The sequence below is a fragment of the Scyliorhinus torazame genome, chromosome 22 (genome assembly GCF_047496885.1).
Source record: "Scyliorhinus torazame isolate Kashiwa2021f chromosome 22, sScyTor2.1, whole genome shotgun sequence".
Lineage (NCBI taxonomy): Eukaryota > Metazoa > Chordata > Chondrichthyes > Carcharhiniformes > Scyliorhinidae > Scyliorhinus > Scyliorhinus torazame.
Window position 1 is genome coordinate 19,005,078 of NC_092728.1, and position 15,484 is coordinate 19,020,561.

The 15,484-nt window shown below is 53.9% G+C and overlaps 1 pseudogene; it reads right to left on the bottom strand.

Moving 5' to 3' along the window:
- The window catches only part of LOC140399447 (rab GDP dissociation inhibitor alpha-like), a 47,017-nt pseudogene extending 32,431 nt beyond the window's left edge, over positions 1-14,586 (bottom strand).
- Between the last annotated feature and the right edge of the window lie 898 nt (positions 14,587-15,484).

The following is a 15,484-nucleotide window of genomic DNA, read 5'->3' on the forward strand; positions in this document are numbered from 1 at the left end:
CCTCACTAGTCTTGAACTCCATCCCTCTAGCAACGAAAGACAAACTCGATTAGCCTTCTTAATCACCTGTTGTACCTGCACACCAACTTTTTGCGACTCGTGCACCAGCACACCCCAGGTCCCTCTGCACAGCAGCATGTTTTAACATCTTACCGTTTAAATAATAATCCATTCTGCTGTTATTCCTCCCAAAATGGATAGTCTCACACTTGGCAACATTGAATTCCATCTGCCAGACCCTAGCCCATTCACCTAACCTATCCAAATCCTTCTGCAGACTTCCAGTATCCTCTGCACTTTTTGCTTTACCACTCATCTTAGTGTCGTCTGCAAACTTTGACACATTGCACTTGGTCCCCAACTTCAAATCGTCTATGTAAATTGTGAACAACTGCGGGCCCAACACTGATCCTTGAGGGACCCCACTAGTTACAGGTTGCCAACCAGAGAAACACCCATTTATCCCCACTCTCTGCTTTCTGTTAGTTAACCAATCCTCTACCCATGCTACCACTTTACCCTCAATGCCATGCATCTTTAGTTTATGCAGCAACCTTTTGTGTGGGACCTTGTCAAAAGCTTTCTGGAAATCCAGATATACCACATCCATTGGCTCCCCATTATCTACTGCACTGGTAACGTCCTCAAAAAATTCTACCAAATTAGTCAGACACGACCTACCCTTTATGAACCCAAGCTGCGTCTGCCCAATGGGACAATTTCCCTCCAGGTGCCCCGCTATTTCCTCCTTAATGATAGATTCCAGCATTTTCCCTACAACCGAAGTTAAGCTTACCGGCCTATAATGTACCCGCTTTCTGCCGACCTCCTTTTTTAAACAGTGGTGTCACGTTTGCTACTTTCCAATCCTCTGGGACCACCCCAGAGTCTAGTGAATTTTGATAAATTATCACTAGTGCGTTTACAATTTCCCTAGCCATCTCTTTTAACACTCTGGGATGCATCCCATCAGGGCCAGGAGACTTGTCTACCTTTAGCCCCATTAGCTTTGCCCAATACTGCCTCCTTAGTGATTACAATCATCTCGAGGTCCTCACCTATCATATCCTTATTTTCATCAGTCACTGGCGTGTTATTTGTGTCTTCCACTGTGAAGACTGGCCCAAAAAACCTGTTCAGCTCTTCAGCCATTTCCCCGTCTCCTATTATTAAATCTCCCTTCTCACCTTCCAAAGGACCAATATTTACCTTAGCCACTCTTTTTTGTCTTATATATTTGTAGAAGCTTTTACTATCTGCTTTTATGTTCTGAGCCAGTTTACTTTCATAGTCTACCTTACTCTTCTTTATAGCTTTTTAGTAGCTTTCTGTTGTCCCCTAAAGACTTCCCAGTCCACTAGTCTCCCACTAATCTTTGCCACTTTGTATGTTTTTTCCTTCAATTTGATACTCTCCCTCACCTCCTTAGATATCCACAGTCGATTTTTCCCCTTTCTACCGTCTTTCTTTTTTGTCGGTATGAACCTTTCCTGAACACTGTGAAAGATCGCTCGGAAGGTTCTCCACTGTTCCTCAACTGCTTCACCATGAAGTCTTTGCTCCCAGTCTACCTTAGCTAGTTCTTCTCTCATCCCATTGTAATTGCCTTTGTTTAAGCACAAAACACTAGTGTTTGATTTTACCTTGTCATCCTCCAACTGTATTTTAAATTCTACCATATTGTGGTCGCTCCTTCCAAGAGGATCCCGAACTATGAGATCATTAATCAATCCTGCCTCATTACACAGGACCAGATCTAGGACCGCTTGTTCTCTTGTAGGTTCCATTACATACTGTTCCAGGAAATTATCCCGGACACATTCTATAAACTCCTCCTCAAGGCTGCTTTTACCAACCTGGTTAAACCAATCGACATGCAGATTAAAATCTCCCATGATAACCGTTGTACCATTTCTACATGCATCCGTTATTTCTTTGCTTATTGCCTGCCCTACCATCCTGTTACTATTTGGTGGCCTATAGACTACTCCTATCAGTGACCTTTTCGCCTTACTATTCCTGATTTCCACCCAAATTGATTCAACCTTGTCCTCCATAGCACCAATATCATCCCTTACTATTGCCCGGATGCCATCCTTAAACAACAAAGCTACACCACCGCCCTTACCGTCCATTATATCCTTTCGTATAGTTTGATACCCTTGGATATTTAACTCCCGGTCGTGACCATCTTTTAACCATGTTTTAGTAATGGCCACTAAATCATAGTCATTCACGATGATTTGCGCCATCAACTCATTCACCTTATTCCGTATCCTCCGAGCATTCAGGTAAAGTACACTTATGCTGTTTTTTATGTCTTTGTTATGAATCCTAACACCTTGATCAGTAACTTTTGGCAAATTATTTTTCCTCTTACCCTTTCTCCTAATTTTCCTTGTCTTTGAACCCATATCTCTACATAATAACCTGTCACGTAACCTGCTGCCTTGATCTTCATTAACCATTATACTGTCCATAGCTTTACACTTCCCTTCCCCCCAACTTGCTAGTTTAAAGTCCTTGTGACCAACCTATTTATCCTATTCGCTAGAACACTGGTCCCAGAATGGTTCAGGTGAAGACCGTCCCAACGGTACAGGTCCCTCCTGCCCCAGTACTGATGCCAATGCCCCATGAAATGGAATCCCTCTTTCCCGCACCACTCCTTTAGCCACGTGTTAACTTCCCTAATTTTCTCAACCCTATGCCAATTGGCACGTGGCTCGGGTAGTAATCCAGAGATTCTAACCCTGGAGGACCTGTTCTTTAATTTAGTCCCGAGTGTTTGATAATCCCCAGACAGGTCCTCTTTCCTAGTCTTACCAATTAGTCTCTCAGTGACCCTGGGCCCAGAACTGAACGCAGTTACTCCAGGCAGAGGTCTGAGCAGAGTTCTATTGAACTGCAACGTATCTTTAGTTCCGCTTTGCCAAGGACATGTTGGAGCACTCTGATTGGCCCCTTCGTGGACGTGTTACAGCGCAGCGAACAGAAAACCTACTCGTCAGTTCTGTAGAGGGCCAAGGCGTGGCCTGTGAAGTCGATCACATCCTGGCCCAGGTCAAAGTTCTTGTAGACCATCCTCATCGTCGTGGTGACGGGATCCACACCCTGGAAGGTCTTGGGGTCGTTCTCGTCGAAGCTGGCCACAAAGACGAGGAATTTTCGGAAACGCCGTTTCTCGAACATTCCCATCAGGTCTGAGGATAGGACGGAAAAATAATGTTCGATATTCAGAGAGAGAATCCGAGTCCCAAGGCCGGCGCAGTGGTTAGCACTGCTGCCTCACGCAGTGTGCCCCCAGCGTCAGCCTGGACCCCCCCCCCAGCACGGTGTGCCCCCAGCGCCAGCCTGCCCCCCTCACCATGGTTTCCCCCAGCGCCAGCCTGTTCCCCCCCCAGCGCCAGCCTGCCCCCCTCACCATGGTTTCCCCCAGCGCCAGCCTGCCTCCCGTGCCAGCCTGGACCCCCCCAGCGCGGTGTGCCCCCAGCGCCAGCCTGTTCCCCCCCCCCCAGCGCCAGCCTGCCCCCCTCACCATGGTTTCCCCCAGTGCCAGCCTGCCCCCCGCGCGGTGTGCCCCCAGCGCCAGCCTGCCCCCCCCGCGCGGTGTGCCCCCAGCGCCAGCCTGCCCCCCCCGTGTGGTGTGCCCCCAGCGCCAGCCTGCCACCCCCGCGCGGTGTGCCCCCAGCGCCAGCCTGCCTCCCCCCCCCCCCCCCCCCCCCCGGTGCGGTGTGCCCTCCCGCTTGCACACAGGAGATGAAACAATCCCGAGAGTAACGCCGCGATGGGGCTGACGTGACCCATACGACTGCCGCACGCGAGCGAACATTCGACACACTCACTTGACCCCAAGGCCTCGGTCTCCGTGGAGGGAACTTTGTAAATCTTTCCGCCTTTGTAAACAAAACTCCCCTCCACGACTTTGAAGTCCAGGTACCGGGTCACCTCGGTGTACAGCAACATCTTCACCAGCTGACCTACAGAGAGAAACCCACCGATCAGGTCACGTCTTCATGCAGTGTCTTCCCCACCCCCACACTCGCGCCAATCGCAACGCTGCCCCATCCGCCAATCGCAACGCTGCCCCATCCGCCAATCGCAACGCTGCCCCATCCGCCAATCGCAACGCTGCCCCATCCGCCAATCGCAACGCTGCCCCATCCGCCAATCGCAACGCTGCCCCATCCGCCAATCGCAACGCTGCCCCATCCGCCAATCGCAACGCTGCCCCATCCGCCAATCGCAACGCTGCCCCATCCGCCAATCGCAACGCTGCCCCATCCGCCAATCGCAACGCTGCCCCATCCGCCAATCGCAACGCTGCCCCATCCGCCAATCGCAACGCTGCCCCATCCGCCAATCGCAACGCTGCCCCATCCGCCAATCGCAACGCAGCCACTCGGCAAGGCTCCTTCGACAGCCCCGCCCAAACCCGCCGCCTCTACCCCCTAGGAGGACGAGGGCAGCAGACGCCACGGTGAACACCCTCTGCCCTGTACGTCCTGCCCTCCAAGACTCCCCCTACACGCACCATCCCGACTTGGAAATATGTCAGTCATTCCTTCACTGTCACTGGGTCAGAATCCTGGAACTCCCTGCCTAACAGCACGGTGGGTGTACCTACACCACACGGAGACTGCAGTGATTCAAGATGGCGGCTCACGCACCACCCTCGAGGGGCAATTAGGGATGGGGAATAAATGGGTGGTCCTGGCCAGTGAGACCTCCACTCCCGTGAACAAATAGAACAATAGACCCAGATTAACTGATTTACTGACAAGACCATAAGACGTATGACCAGAGGTCGGCCGTTCGGCCCATCGAGTCTGCTCCCCCATCCAATGAGATCTTGGCTGATCTGATGTGAGAATCCTCCACTCCACTCTCCCGCCTTATCCCCGTAACCCTCGACCCCCTCACTGATTAAAAATCTGTCTCTCTCGGCCTTGAACACACTTAAAGGCCCAGCCTCTACAGCTCTCTCAGCTGCAACACCCCGACAGTGCGGTGCCCCCCCCCCCTCGGTCAGCGCGAAATCCGCGACAGTGCGGCGCTCCCTCAGCACTGACCCTCCGACAGTGCGGCGCTCCCTCAGCACTGACCCTCCGACAGTGCGGCGCTCCCTCAGCACTGACCCTCCGACAGTGCGGCGTTCCCGCAGCACTGACCATGACAGTGCGGCGCTCCCTCAGTACTGACCCTCCGACAGTGCGGCGCTCCCTCAGCACTGACCCTCCGACAGTGCGGCGCTCCCTCAGCACTGACCCTCCAACAGTGCGGCGCTCCCTCAGCACTGACCCTCCGACAGTGCGGCGTTCCCGCAGCACTGACCCTCCGACAGTGCGGCGTTCCCTCAGCACTGATCCTCCGACAGTGCGGCGCTCCCTCAGCACTGACCCTCCGACAGTGCGGCGCTCCCTCAGCACTGACCCTCCGACAGTGCGGCGTTCCCTCAGCACTGACGCTCCGACAGTGCGGCGCTCCCTCAGCACTGACCCTCCGACAGTGCGGCGCTCCCTCAGCACTGACCCTGCGACAGTGCGGCGCTCCCTCAGCACTGACCCTCCGACAGTGCGGCGCTCCCTCAGCACTGACCCTCCGACAGTGCGGCGCTCCCTCAGCACTGACCCTCCGACAGTGCGGCGCTCCCTCAGCACTGACCCTCCGACAGTGCGGCACACCCCCAGCACTGACCCTCCGACAGTGCGGCGCTCCCCCAGCACTGACCCTCCGACAGTGCGGCGCTCCCTCAGCACTGACCCTCCGACAGTGCGGCGCTCCCTCAGCACTGACTCTCCGACAGTGCGGAGCTCCCTCAGCACTGACCCTCTGACAGTGCGGTGCCCCCTCAGCACTGACCCTCCGACAGTGCGGCGCTCCCTCAGCACTGACCCTCCGACAGTGCGGCGCTCCCTCAGCACTGACCCTCCGACAGTGCGGCGCTCCCTCAGCACTGACCCTCCGACAGTGCGGCGCTCCCTCAGCACTGACCCTCCGACAGTGCGGCGCTCCCTCAGCACTGACCCTCCGACAGTGCGGCGCTCCCTCAGCACTGACCCTCCGACAGTGCGGCGCTCCCTCAGCACTGACCCTCCGACAGTGCGGCGCTCCCTCAGCACTGACCCTCCGACAGTGCGGCGCTCCCTCAGCACTGACCCTCCGACAGTGCGGCGCTCCCTCAGCACTGACCCTCCGACAGTGCGGCGCTCCCTCAGCACTGACCCTCCGACAGTGCGGCGCTCCCCTCAGCACTGACCCTCCGACAGTGCGGCGCTCCCTCAGCACTGACCCTCCGACAGTGCGGCGCTCCCTCAGCACTGACCCTCCGACAGTGCGGCGCTCCCTCAGCACTGACCCTCCGACAGTGCGGCGCTCCCTCAGCACTGACCCTCCGACAGTGCGGAGCTCCCTCAGCACTGACCCTCTGACAGTGCGGTGCCCCCTCAGCACTGACCCTCCGACAGTGCGGCGCTCCCTCAGCACTGACCCTCCGACAGTGCGGCGCTCCCTCAGCACTGACCCTCCGACAGTGCGGCGCTCCCTCAGCACTGACCCTCCGACAGTGCGGCGCTCCTTCAGCACTGACCCTCCGACAATGTGGCACTCCCTCTGGGCCGATCCGTCATCTTTTAGTAGTGGAACTTATAAAATGTTAAATGACGAGGAGATTAAATACAAAACTCGGGTTTGCATTCCCAGGAATTGAGAAGATTCGGGGGGTGATTTGATGGATGTTTTTGACATATTCGGATCAAGTCGGTATTTCTCGCTCGCTGGGGCTTAATGGGCCCCCTCCTGTTCCTGTGTAACAGGCCCGAGAGGGGCTGAATGGGCCTCCTCCTGTTCCTGTGTAACAGGCCCGAGAGGGGCTGAATGGGCCTCCTTCTGTTCCTGTGTAACAGGCCCGAGAGGGCTGAATGGGCCTCCTCCTGTTCCTGTGTAACAGGCCCGAGAGGGGCTGACTGGGGCCTCCTCCTGTTCCTGTGTAACAGGCCCGAGAGGGGCTGACTGGGGCCTCCTCCTGTTCCCGTGTAACAGGCTCGAGAGGGGCTGACTGGGACCTCCTCCTGTTCCTGTGTAACAGGCCCGAGAGGGTTGAATGGGCCTCCTCCTGTTCCTGTGTAACAGGCCCGAGAGGGGCTGAATGGGCCTCCTCCTGTTCCTGTGTAACAGGCCCGAGAGGGGCTGAGTAGCCTCCTCCTGTTCCTGTGTAACAGGCCCGAGAGGGGCTGAATGGCCTCCTCCTGTTCCTGTGTAACAGGCCCGAGAGGGGCTGAATGGCCTCCTCCTGTTCCTGTGTAACAGGCTCGAGAGGGGCTGAATGGGCCTCCTCCTGTTCCTGTGTAACAGGCCCGAGAGGGGCTGAATGGGCCCCCTCCTGTTCCTGTGTAACAGGCCCGAGAGGGGCTGAATGGGCCTCCTTCTGTTCCTGTGTAATAGGCCCGAGAGGGCTGAATGGGCCTCCTCCTGTTCCTGTGTAACAGGCCCGAGAGGGGCTGACTGGGGCCTCCTCCTGTTCCCGTGTAACAGGCTCGAGAGGGGCTGACTGGGGCCTCCTCCTGTTCCTGTGTAACAGGCCCGAGAGGGGCTGAATGGGCCTCCTCCTGTTCCTCTGTAACAGGCCCGAGAGGGGCTGAGTAGCCTCCTCCTGTTCCTGTGTAACAGGCCCGAGAGGGGCTGAATGGCCTCCTCCTGTTCCTGTGTAACAGGCCCGAGAGGGGCTAAATGGCATCCTCCTGTTCCTGTGTAACAGGCTTGAGAGGGGCTGAATGACCTCCTCCTGTTCCTGTGTAACAGGCTTGAGAGGGGCTGAATGGCCTCCTCCTGTTCCTGTGTAACAGGCTTGAGAGGGGCTGAATGGCCTCCTCCTGTTCCTGTGTAACAGGCCCGAGAGGGGCTGAATGGCCTCCTCCTGTTCCTGTGTAACAGGCCCGAGAGGGGCTGAATGGGGCCTCCTCCTGTTCCTGTGTAACAGGCTCGAGAGGGGCTGATTGGCCTCCTCCTGTTCCTGTGTAACAGGCTCGAGAGGGGCTGAATGGGCCTCCTCCTGTTCGTGTGTAACAGGCTCAAGAGGGGCTGACTGGGCCTCCTCCTGTTCCTGTGTAACAGGCTCGAGAGGGGCTGACTGGGGCCTCCTCCTGTTCCTCTGTAACAGGCTCGAGAGGGGCTGAATGGGCCTCCTCCTGTTCCTGTGTAACAGGCTCGAGAGGGGCTGACTGGGGCCTCCTCCTGTTCCTGTGTAACAGGCTCGAGAGGGGCTGAATGGGATTCCTCCTGTTCCTGTGTAACAGGCTCGAAAGGGGCTGAATGGGCCTCCTCCTGTTCCTGTTTAACAGGCTTGAGAGGGGCTGAATGGGCCTCCTCCTGTCCCTGTGTGACAGGCTCGAGAGGGGCTGAATGGGGACTCCTCCTGTTACTGTGTAACAGGCTCGAGAGGGGCTGAATGGTCTCCTATTCCTGTGTAACAGGCTCGAGAGGGGGTAAATGGGCCTCCCCCTGTTCCTGTGTAACCGGCTCCAGAGGGGCTGAATGGGCCTCCTCCTGTTCCTGTATAACAGGCCCGAGAGGGGCTGAATGGGGCCTACTCCTGTTCCTGTGTAACAGGCTCAACAGGGGCTGAATGGTCTCCTGTTCCTGTGTAACAGGCTCGAGAGGGGGTAAATGGGCCTCCCCCTGTTCCTGTGTAACCGGCTCCAGAGGGGCTGAATGGGCCTCCTCCTGTTCCTGTGTAACAGGCTCGAGAGGGGCTGACTGGGGCCTCCTCCTGTTCCTGTGTAACAGGCTCGAGAGGGGCTGAATGGGCCTCCTCCTGTTCCTGTATAACAGGCCCAAGAGGGGCTGAATGGGCCTCCTCCTGTTCCTGTGTAACAGGCTCGAGAGGGGCTGAATGGGCCTCCTCCTGTTCCTGTGTGACAGGCTCCAGAGGGGCTGAATGGGCCTCCTCCTGTGCCTACCTTCCATCCCGCGCCCTGCACTGTGCCCTTGCGATTCTGCGACAGACAGTCGAGGGTAACTAACCTCGCAACTTTGTGAAACAAAACAAGTCCTGCCTCTTTTGACTTACCATTGGCCATCAGGAATTTGGGGATCAAGTCGACGTTCCAATCCCTTCCCCTGGCCATGGATTCAGGAGGAGCGTCGGAAATTCCAAATCTCTTGTATAGCTGAGGGGAGTCATGAACAGATGGTACATTTCAGGCAAGCTCCAAGATGGCCGACAGCACAGAATAACCAGACCCTCTTACCCCATCCCCCGCCCAATATATCGGCATGCCTTCATGCCTGACTATGATTCCCCAACTCTGGGAGGGGCCAACGCGAGTGAGAGAGAGAGAAAAGGGAAAGAAAGAGAGAGAGAGAGAGAGAGGTGCGATTCCCGGCTTGGGTCACTGTCTGTGCGGAGTCTGCACGTTCTCCCCGTGTCTGCACGAGTTTCCTCCGGGTGCTCCGGTTTCCTCCCACAGTCCAAAGGTGTGCAGGTTAGGTGGATTGGCCGTGATAAACTGCCCTTCGTGTCCAAAAAAAAAAAAGTTTGGTGGTTACGGGGATAGGGTGGAGGTGTAGGGATAGGGTGGAAGTAAAGGCTTAGGTAGGATGCTCTTTCCACGGCTGGTGCAGACTTGATGGGCCAAATGGCCTCCTTCTGCACTGTAAATTCTATGATTGAGAGAGTGTCTCTATAAGAAAGGTTTTTGTCTTATCACATGGCTTCAGTGAAGTCATTTTGTGGGTGGAGCTGGGCTGTGGCACTGTGAGGGATTTTGCTGTCAGTTTCGGTTTGACTGCTGTGGACTCGAGGAGAAAAAAAAAAGTGTTTTTCACTGTCTTTCTATATTTGCATTTTAAAAACTGTTCCAGAAGTAAACGTGATGTGGCTATCAGCTTTGGTAACTTAAAAGATATAGTTTGCTTCCCGGAAGGAGTGTTGAATCTGCTGGTTGAGACTGATTCAGAATCTTAGGGAAAGGACCAGCCCCATTCAAGTGGGAATACAGTGTGCTGGGCCACGCCCTTGAATAGGGGTGTTTGATTCATTGGGTTTTGTTATTGAATTGGAACAGTTAAGGGGGAATTCATTCAGTGTTCATAGAATTTACAGTGCAGAAGGAGGTCATTCAGCCCATCGAGTCTGCACCGGCTCTTGGAAAGAGCACCCTACCCAAGGTCAACACCTCCACCCTACCCCCATAACCCAGTAACCCCACCCAACACTAAGGGCAATTTTGGACACTAAGGGCAATTTATCATGGCCAATCCACCTAACCTGCATATCTTTGGACTGTGGGAGGAAACCGGAGCACCCGGAGGAAACCCACGCGCACACGGGGAGGATGTGCAGACTCCGCACAGACAGTGACCCAAGCCGGGAATCGAACCTGGGACCCTGGAGCTGTGAAGCAATTGTGCTATCCACAATGCTACCGTGCTGCCCTATGTTACACGTAGATGGAGGGGTTCAGGTCGGAGGTGCTCCGGAGGGTGAACGCCTCCACCTCGTGCGCGAGGTTGGGGCTGATACAGCTGAAGGTGGTATACAGAGCACACCTCACGAGGGCGAGGATGAGCCGGCTCTTTGAGGGGGGAGAAGATGTGAGTGAACGTTGCGGGGGTGTCCCGCAAACCACATTCATATGTTTTGGTCCTGTCCAAAGCTGGAGGATTACTGGAAGGAGGTTTTTAGGGTAATCTCTACAGTGGTGCAGGTGAAACTGGACCCTGGCCACCGGGAGGCCATATTCGGGGTGTCGGACCAGCCAGGGTTGGAAATGGGCGCGGAGGCGGATGTTGTAGCCTTCGCCTCGTTAATCGCCCGAAGGCGGATCCTGCTGGGATGGAGAGCAGCCTCTCCACCCTGTGCCCGAGTGTGGCGGGGGGACCTGCTGGAATTCTTAACGCTTGAAAAGGTCAAATTTGAACTGAGGGGAAGGATGGAGGGGTTCTGCAATTCATGGGCGTTATTCATTATGCACTTTCGAGAATTGGATCACATCGAACATTAGGGGGGTTGGGGGCGGAGGGGGGGCGGTGTGTGTTAATGGTGACTATGGGCGATTCCGGATTCCTTTTTGTCATTTGTTTATGTGAACTTGCGGGCTAATGTTTGGGGTTTGGTGGGAGGATGGGATCGTTGTTATTGATATGGGGATTGACATTGCATCGTTACTGATTATTGTTCATTGTTGGGTGTACATTTGGGAGAAAATGTGAAAAAGGAGAATAAAAAATATTTACACAAAAAATGTTGTCCATAAGATAGCTATGTGGTGTCTGTATATTTGTAATTGATAAAAATTCATGCTGTGTGTTTTATGTATATATATTATTCTTACAATAAACCTGGTTTTCATTAAAGTGTCATGGAAGCCTGATGAATCACACCTGAAGTGAAGGCTTTTAGAACATAGAACATTACAGCGCAGTACAGGCCCTTCGGCCCTCGATGTTGCGCCGACCTGTGAAACCACTCGAAAGCCCATCTACACTATTCCCTTATCGTCCATATGTCTATCCAATGACCATTTGAATGCCCTTAGTGTTGGCGAGTCCACTACTGTTGCAGGCAGGACATTCCACGCCCTTACTACTCTCTGAGTAAACAACCTACCTCTGACATCTGTCCTGTATCTATCTCCCCTCAATTTAAAGCTATGTCCCCTATTGCTAGACATCACCATCCGAGCCCATCCCAGCCGCATTCAACATAAAGGTTAGAGGTCAGGTGAACTCCATAATACTTTGAAGTTTCTAAGCCCTGGCTCATAATGAGAGTGAGAGAGAGGGGCATAGCTTGCGCGTGGGAGGGGGCGACACAATGGATCAAGTGCACGAGATGAGAGAGTGTGAGAGATACAGAGACAGACACAGAGTGTGTGAGAGAGAGAGAGTGAGAGAGACAGAGACACAGAGAGAGAGAGAGAGAGAGAGTGTGAGAGAGACAGAGACACACAGAGAGAGAGTGTCAGAGACACAGAGAGTGTGAGCGAGACAGAGAGGGAGAAAGAGAGAGAGTGTGAGAGAGACACAGAGAGAGAGTGTGAGACAGAGACACAGAGAGATTGTGTGAGAGAGACAGAGACACAGAGAGATTGTGTGAGAGAGACAGAGACACAGAGAGAGAGTGTGTCAGAAAGACAGAGAAAGACAGAGTGTGAGAGAGACAGAGACACAGAGAGAGAGAGAGTGTGAGAGAGAGAGAGTGTGAGAGAGAGAGACACAGAGAGAGTGTGAGAGAGACAGAGAGACAGACACAGAGAGAGAGAGTGAGAGAGACAGAGACAGAGAGAGAGAGTGTGAGAGAGACACAGAGAGAGAGTGTGGGAGAGACAGAGGCACAGAGAGAGAGTGTGAGAGAGACAGAGACAGAGAGAGAGAGTGTGAGAGAGACAGAGACACAGAGACAGAGACACAGAGCGAGAGTGTGTGAGAGAGACAGAGAGAGAGAGTGTCAGAAAGGCAGAGAGAGTGTGAGAGAGACAGAGAGAGAGAGTGTGAGAGAGACAGAGACACAGAGAGAGAGTGTGAGAGAGACAGAGACAGAGGGAGAGTGAGAGAGAGAGACAGAGACAGAGAGAGAGAGTGTGAGAGAGAGAGACACAGAGAGAGTGAGAGAGAGACAGAGACACAGAGAGAGAGAGTGAGAGAGACAGAGACACAGAGAGAGAGAGTGAGAGAGACAGAGACAGAGAGTGTGAGAGAGACAGAGAGAGAGAGTGTGGGAGAGACAGAGGCACAGAGAGAGAGTGTGAGAGACGGAGGCAGAGAGAGAGTGTGAGAGACGGAGGCAGAGAGAGTGTGAGAGAGACGGAGGCAGAGAGAGTGTGAGAGAGACGGAGACAGAGAGAGAGAGTGTGAGAGAGACAGAGAGAGAGTGTGAGAGAGACAGAGAGAGAGTGTGAGAGAGACAGAGACACAGAGAGAGAGAGTGTGAGAGCGACGGAGGAAGAGAGAGAGTGTGAGAGAGACGGAGGAAGAGAGAGAGAGTGTGAGAGAGACAAGAGACACAGAGAGTGAGAGAGAGACGGAGGCAGAGAGAGAGAATGTGAGAGAGACAGAGACACAGAGAGAGAGACAGAGAGAGACGGAGGCAGAGAGAGAGAGTGTGAGAGAGACAAGAGACACAGAGAGTGTGAGAGAGACGGAGGCAGAGAGAGAGAGAGTGTGAGAGAAACAGAGAGAGAGTGTGAGAGAGACAGAGACACAGAGAGAGAGTGAGAGAGACAGAGACACAGAGAGAGAGAGTGAGAGAGAGACGGAGGCAGAGAGAGAGAGTGTGAGAGAGACAGAGACACAGAGAGAGAGTGTGAGAGAGACGGAGGCAGAGAGAGAGAGAGAGAGAGTGTGAGAGAGACAGAGAGAGAGTGTGAGAGAAACAGAGAGAGAGTGTGAGAGAGACAGAGACACAGAGAGAGAGAGTGAGAGACGGAGGCAGAGAGAGAGAGTGTGAGAGAGACGGAGACACAGAGAGAGAGTGTGAGAGAGACAGAGACACAGAGAGAGTGTGAGAGAGACGGAGGCAGAGAGAGAGAGTGTGAGAGAGACGGAGACACAGAGAGAGAGTGTGAGAGACAGAGACACAGAGAGAGAGTGTGAGAGAGACGGAGGCAGAGAGAGAGAGAGAGAGTGTGAGAGAGACAGAGAGAGAGTGTGAGAGAAACAGAGAGAGAGTGTGAGAGAGACAGAGACACAGAGAGAGAGAGTGAGAGAGAGACGGAGGCAGAGAGAGAGAGTGTGAGAGAGACGGAGACACAGAGAGAGAGTGTGAGAGAGACACAGAGAGAGAGTGTGAGAGAGACAGAGGCAGAGAGAGAGAGTGAGAGAGACAGAGACAGAGACAGAGAGAGAGTGAGAGAGAGACGGAGAGAGAGACGGAGGCAGAGAGAGAGAGTGTGAGAGAGACAGAGGCAGTGAGTGTGTGAGAGAGACAGAGACACAGAGAGAGAGATTGTGAGAGAGACAGAGACACAGAGAGAGAGTGTGAGAGACAGAGGCAGAGAGTGTGTGAGAGACACAGAGAGAGAGTGTGAGAGAGACAGAGGCAGAGAGTGTGTGAGAGAGACAGAGACACAGAGAGAGATTGTGAGAGAGACGGAGACACAGAGAGAGAGTGTGAGAGAGACAGAGACACAGAGAGAGTGTGAGAGAGACAGAGACACAGAGAGATTGTGAGAGAGCCAGAGAGAGTGTGAGAGACAGAGAGAGTGAGAGAGAGACAGAGGCAGAGAGTGTGTGAGAGAGACAGAGAGAGAGTGAGAGAGAGACAGAGACACAGAGAGAGAGTGTGAGAGAGACAGAGACACAGAGAGAGAGTGAGAGAGAGACGGAGGCAGAGAGGAGGTGGACGAGAGAAAGGGGCGAGGCGGATGGGAGAAAGAAAGAGAGGAGGGAGGTGGACAGGGGAGAGACAGGTGTACGCAGATGGCTGTGGAGAGCGCGGGAACGAGCAGTTAACCCTCGGCAGCAGGTCTCTTACCTCCTCCAGGGGTGTGATGGACGAACTCTCACCCCCATAGTACGGGTTCCGATCCATGTGGAGAACCTTCTTCCCATTGACAGACAGGATTCCGGACAGAATACATTCCTGAAAAACACAAGCAGGGCAGACATGGAGCAAGGTGACAGCTACAGGGGGGGGGGGGGCGATTTCCTCTCTTGCTTCCCTCAGTATTCTGCGGTAAATCCCATTCGGCCCAGGAGAATATCTACCTGAATATCTTTTTGTTATAAACTTACCATTGGCTGGGGCTAATGACAATCCCACAATCCTGTGGGAGTATGAGCTTCCCCAATGAGGGGGGCGGAGAAACCATTAGTAAACGCCAAGTATAAATAAAGCTGGCCAGTTTGGAACCAGCAGGAAGGAGTGAGCAGCAAGGGAAGTTGCTGCTGCTGTTATATATATATATATATATATATATATATGTTATTGTAAATAAATGTTATTACTGTGTATCCTTAAAACTCGTGCTGGATTCTACGTGGCCCTCACAAAACTGGCGACGAGGGTTAAAGTGAATAGCTGTCTACACTGCTGAAGCCACCTCCCTGGATTTTTGTTGGATACAGGTTGGAAGTTGTTTTCTGTTACACCATGCCTCTGTACGGACGTTTGGGTGTTTTTGATGCTGCGCTGGAAAGCTGGAACCAGTACACACAACGGATGCGTTACTATTTCCGGGCAAACAATATCACCGAAAACGAGCGCCAGGTGGTCATATTGCTCACCACCTGCGGCCCGCATACGTTTGGGGTGATTAGGAGCCTTACGTACCCAGCTGCGCCGGACACCAAAACGTCTGATGAACTTGTGAATTTAGTGGGGCAACATTTTAACCCAACCCCGTCCACGATCGTCCAGCGTTACCGGTTTAATACCGCTGAGAGGACCCCTGGAGAATCCCTTGCCGATTTTCTATCCAGGCTACGCGGGATTGCAGAGTACTGTGACTATGGTGAGACCTTGTCAGAAATGTTACGCGACCGT